This window comes from Equus quagga, chromosome 5 (assembly GCF_021613505.1).
Source record: "Equus quagga isolate Etosha38 chromosome 5, UCLA_HA_Equagga_1.0, whole genome shotgun sequence".
NCBI lineage: Eukaryota > Metazoa > Chordata > Mammalia > Perissodactyla > Equidae > Equus > Equus quagga.
The window spans coordinates 116,801,442-116,807,394 of NC_060271.1; the positions used below are offsets into that span (position 1 = coordinate 116,801,442).

General features: G+C 43.2%; 1 protein-coding gene across 1 annotated transcript in view; it reads right to left on the minus strand.

The window, feature by feature from the left end:
- The window catches only part of C5H2orf16 (chromosome 5 C2orf16 homolog), a 14,499-nt gene that overhangs the window by 1,069 nt on the left and 7,477 nt on the right, over positions 1–5,953 (minus strand). The window lies entirely within an intron of this gene.

Here is a 5,953-nt window from a genome sequence, read left to right on the forward strand (position 1 = left end):
CTGCGATGGCTTCTCTCAGAGGGACGGTGATGGCTCCTCTCAGAGAGGCTGCGACCAGTTCTCTCAGAGGGACTGCATTGGCTCCTTTCAGAGGAATTATATGGGGTTCTTTCCTTGTAGATGCTGTGATGGTTTCGTTCCTTGTGTGTGGGTTTCTCTTTAAGGTGACCATGTGAGGTTTTCTTCATGGGAAAACCACGGAGGATTCTCCCTTGGGCCTGAACTCTGGTTCTTGTTTTGGAGTTCCTGGACTCCTGGCTAGAGATTTCATTTCTGTAGAAATTTTTCTTAGCTCTGCTGCTCTTGTCATATTGAACGGCACCCAAAGGTGGTCTGATTGAGGTGGTTTTGAAAGTGGTATTTCTTTGGGAAACTGTGGGCTTGGGCACTTGGATAGACCTGTGTCGGAAAGAGCTATCTCTTTTTGGTTGTTGAGCTGATCTGGATTGGTCTGTTTCTCCCCACAATATGCTCTCCTGCTTAGTGGCTGAGTCAGTTGGCTGTCGCTTGACAACTGGCGTCCTGTCTCTTTTGATATCTCTTGATAAACAATAGTCTCTGGCTTTTTGTTTTGGATGGTAGTTTTTCCTTGACTGCAAATAATCTGGTCTTGTCCTTTTCTCAGGCTTTTGCTCAAAAAAAGCCACCATTCTACGTGCTGTTTGGAATGCCTGGTTTAGGCCCTGAAAAAGCAGCTGAATGAATTTGGGTTTCGAGGATTTCTTAGGTTGTCTATGTAAAGAGGCAGTAGTTGTCTGAGAGGCGGTAGTTGTCTGAGATGCTCCATTCTGCTTCCTTCTTAACTGGGCTGGTAATTCCCTGAAGGGACTCTGTATTAGGGTTCTACTGTTTGTGTAGAACTTTGTGTTTTGCTTTCTAACTCTCTTGGTGATTCTTTTCATTGGATATTTTGAATCATGGGTCTTTTTGGTTCTTACTGTAGCCCATCTTTCATCCTGATCGCTTTCAGAGTCACTTGCTGGTAGAGAGTGAACTCGAGTGAATTCATAATGCCCAAGATCTCTAATTTCTGTCTTTCCTGCTAGGTCAGGGCTGCCCCATTGCCTTCGCCTGATGTGGACTTGTACAGGAGTAGGAGACTGGGAAGACCCAGACTGGAAATCTCTTGTAGAAGTAGAATTCTTGGAGACTTGAGCATAGATTTTGGCTTTCCTTAGTGATGGTGATATAGGACTCCTTGGTGTGATGGATCTGTCTTTTCTATGATACTTTGGGATTTGGGGTCTTTTCCCAGTTCTCAACCTAAAGCCAAGATGCAACCTAATCTCTCCATGGCCTTCAGGAGTGCTTACAAGGTGGAGCTGTGGATAGATAAGAAGATAAGGCCCAAAAGTAGCCTGTAATTTATGACAGCAATTAAATCCTGAACATCGGCCGCACTGTAGGCAGATAGGGTATTGTAGGACCAGACCTGAAGCTAGAGGTGGAGGTACATTGGGGGGTATTTGACTCCTTAACATTTTTGCTGCTATTTTTAGCTGCAGATCTTGTAACAGCTGGAACCGTTCTGAGAAGTCAGTCTTGTCCTGGGAAAGATAACTTGGCTTGAGGGAGTGTTGGGACTCAAAAATCCTCACCTGTGAATCACTCTGTGAGTTCTCACTCTCTTTCACTGGAACAGGATCTTTCCTAGTGAAAAATATATTGAAGGTAGATTCTGACATTACTGGGGTAGGAAACTGGCCCTTTGTACATGAAACAGGCATGTGCTGAATGACTTCCTGGGATATATCACTGAGCTTTGAGTTTGTTTTCTTTATTCTCACTCTAGTCCCAGAGTATTGCTGTATTATAGAGGACATGGAGCCACGTGTCCACATCCTTAAGGCCATTCTTTTCTCATGACCTTGGCATGAAGTATGCCTCTGAATATAGTTTTTGACCACTGAAGGCCAAGAAATAGTACCTTGACCCTTCTCTAGCAGACTCTGGGAAAATTCCATCAGTTCAGCTGGAACCCCAAATAAATTCTGAATAGATTGACGGGTATCTGCAATGGGTTTTTCTGTTAAAGATGTTTGAGAACGAAGCTTCCTTTCCATAATGGTCCCCAAGACATTCCCTAGCATTAGCATATTGGAGAGATATTTTCTAGGTAGTCGCTGCCTCCAGGAGTGATTCTCCCAGACATTCCGTTGTCTGCCCAGGACAGACCAGGTAAGGCTTCTTCGAGCCCTTGATCCTGCCTGGAAGGTCCTAGATGGTGATTTCCAGCTTTGTGGTGGATGTTGGGAGAGGGCTTGGAGAAAGTTCTCTAGCTCCTCCACCTGCTTACTCTTAGTCTTCTCCTGAGATGTGACATCTACTCCTGGGATCTCAGAATGTGGGGTTTCTACAGTGTTAGCTGTCTTATCAGAGGGTTGATTACAAAAAGACAAGGGAAGTGTTGAAGATTGTATCATAGCAGGGTCTATAAAGGACTCTTCAGGCTGCAAAATATCTCTCCCAGGGTTTTTTATATCCAAGGTTCTTGATACTTCTGGCATCTCAGAATCCCAAAGGCCTCCTAAATCAGATGTTGTTTTGATAGAGCTTGAGATGAGTGAGTTAGAAGAGTTGTATAGAAACCTAGAGAAATAGTTCCTTACTTGTAACTCTTCCCCTAATGTCAACTCCTCAGATTCCCTATTCTGATACACTTGTCCTAGATTCAAATCCTCAGATCCCATGACTTGAGGAGGCCCTGCTTTTATCCCTATAGATTTCATACGCTGAAACCCTTGTTCATGGGTCAATACTGTAGGTTTCTCAAATGGAGATGTTGGCCGTGAGGTTAATTCTGCAGATTTCACTTCAGCCTTTGGCCTTGGAGTTAATTCTACAGGTTTTATCAGTTCTTGAAGATGTGGCCTTGGGAGTAAATCCAAACAATCCATTACTTCAAGCCCCAATCCTAGGGCTACTCCTGTTGGTTCTACAACCTGAGGCATTGGTCCTGGTGCTAATTCCTCAGATTTTACAATTTGAAGTGGTGGCCCTGGGATTAACATAGTCTTTACAATTTGAAACCCTGTCAACTCCATTATTTCCAAAATTTGGTGTCTTGGCTCTGTGATTTTCTTAGATTTCATATTTTGCAACCATAGCCTTGAAGTAAATTCTGAAGGTCTCACATCTTGCAGTTTTGGCATCAACTCAACATAGTCTCTCATTTGAGAGGTTGGCCCTGGCGTTAATGTTACAGACTTCACAACTTGAAGTGGTGGCCCAGGAGTCACTGTCACAGATTCAGCAACTTTTGGGGGGGCTACTGGGGTTACTCCTATTGATTGAGCAACTTGGAGCTGTGTCTTTGTAGATTCTGTGACTTGATCCAGTGGCTTTGGACTAATCCTCATAAATTCTGTAATTTGACCCAGTGGTTCTGGGGCTATCTCTGAATGTTTCATACTTTGATTCTGTGACTGTGTTAGTCCCATTGATAGCTCCCCTTGCTGCCATGTCTCAGAGGTGAGCTCTACAGATTCTGCATGTCCTGCAACTTGATTTGTTTGCTTTGGGGGCAACTCTAAAGATTCCTCCCTTTGAAGCAATTGCTTAGAGGTCAAACCTACAAATTCTGGAATTTGATGTCCTGACCCTAATATTATCTCTGAAGATCCCACATGATGCCATGGCTTTGGAATCAATTCCATAGGTCCCTCCACTTGTAGCCCTGTCTCAGAAGTCGACTCCACAGATTCAGGAACTTGGTATCCTAGCCCTGGTGTCATCTCTGAAAATTCTGGGACATGATGTAATGACTTTGTTATCACTACTACAGATTTTTCCCTTTGCAGTCTTTTCTCAGAGGTCACCTCCACAGAGTCTAGAGCTTGAGTATTGGGCCTTGGAGTTCTCTCTGGATATCGAGTTGCTTTACTTTTTGGCTTTGGAGTCATTCCAAGGAATTCCTCCCTTTGCAGCCTAGCCTTGGAAGTCAACCCTGTAGTTTCTGTAATGTGATACTTGGGCTCTTGGGTCATCCCTTCAGATTCCACAACTTGCTGTAGTGACCTTGTATATAATTCCCCCAAATCCTTGACTTGAGGCCATGACTGAGTGAGCAACTCCAGAGTTTCTGGGATTTGGTAGCTGTTATCTGGAGTTAACTCTAAGGATTTAGAACCTTGATCCCTTAGTACTGGAGACAGATCAATAAATTCTGGTACTTGAAGATCCAGCTCCAGAGGCATCCCTGAAGATTCCATGGCTTTACCTGTTGGCTTTGGGTTCAACCCTACAGATTTCTCTACAGTTTCTGTGCCTTGATGTGCCAACTTTTGTGCCATTTCTGAAGGTTCTGTGACTTGATAAATTGGCATTGAATTCAAATTCTCAGATTTAGGGACTTGATGCCTTTGCTTTGGGATCGTCTCTGCATATTTTACAAACTGATGCCCTGGCCTAGGGATTATCTCAGAGGAGTCAGTCATTTGATAGCTTGTTCTTGGAGTTAGCTTCTCAAATTTCACTCTTTGAAGCAGTGACCCTGGTGCTAACTCCACAGATTTTGTATCTTGCTGTAGAGACACTGAAGACAATTTCACATGTTTTATAGTCTGCAACTTTGCTTTTGGAGTAAACTCCATCGATTTCACACCTTGTTGCTGTGATTCTGGAGACAAATTTGAAAATTTGACACTAGTCAACCTTGGTCCTGGTATGAACTTCTTAGTTGGTTCTGATGCCGACACCACTGATTTCACACCTTGCCCTCCTGAAATCACCTCTCGGCAATTCATACCTTGCTGTTGGAACCCTGGTATCAATTCTACAGATTTTACATCTTGAAAACATGGCTCTGGTACAAAGACCTCAGCTTTAACACTTTGTGAGCTGAGGCACGATGACAACCCTAAAGAATTCGCACTTCGAGGTTGTGGCAATAGGTTTGACTTCATAGATTTCATTTCTTGAGAACATGGCTCTGATACAAACATCATAGATTTCTGCCTAGGGCAAGAAATCAAATTCTTACAATTCACATCTTGAGGTTGTGGCCCTGGTTTCAACTCCAGAGATTTCACATCTTGAAAATACAGCTCTGGTGCAAACACCCCACATTTCAAGTCCTGTAGCTCAGAGCCTGAAATCAATTTCACAGAATTTGCACCACAAAGCAATGGCTCTTTCTTCATCTTAACAGACTTTACATCTTCAAGTAGTGGCTCTGGTAAAAATAACACAGATTTCACGCCATTTAACTGAGGGCCCAAAGTGAACATAGATTGTATAACTTGTTGCTGTGACCCAAGGTGGTTGTCCAAAAATTGGACTTCTGGAAACTTTGTCCCTGGAGTTAACTCAGCAGATTTTACACCTTGGAAATATGGTCCAGGGTTGAACAAGATAGATTTTGTACCTTGAGATTCTGAGCCAGGGTTCAATCCAGAGGGTTTCATGCCTTGCAACTGTGGCCCTGGATTAAACTTTATAGAATTTGTGCATTGAAGGTCTGACCCTGAATTCAACTGAGAAGAATTCATACCTTGCATCTCTGCACCACAGTTGAACTTAGTTGATGTTATACCTTCAAAATTTGTCCCTGCAGTCAATTCACATTTTACATCTTGTAAATGTTGCACAGGGTTGAACATAACAGATTTTTTACCTTGAAGTTCTGGCCCTGGGTTCAAATCAGAACATCTCATACCTTGACATTTTGTCTCTGAAGTCAATGTAAAAGATTTTACACCTTGCAGGGGTGGTCCAAGTTTGCACTTCATAGAATCTACATATTGCAATTTTGGCCCTGGATTCAACTCAGAAGAATTTACACACTGCATCTGTGGCCCAGGGTGGCAGTCCATGGGTGCTATACCCAGACACTTTGACCTTGGAATCAATTCAGATTTCAGACATTGTAAATGTGGTCCATGGTTGAATACCATAGATGTTTCACCTTGAATCTCTGTCCCTGGATTCACCTCAGAGCCCATATCTTGACATT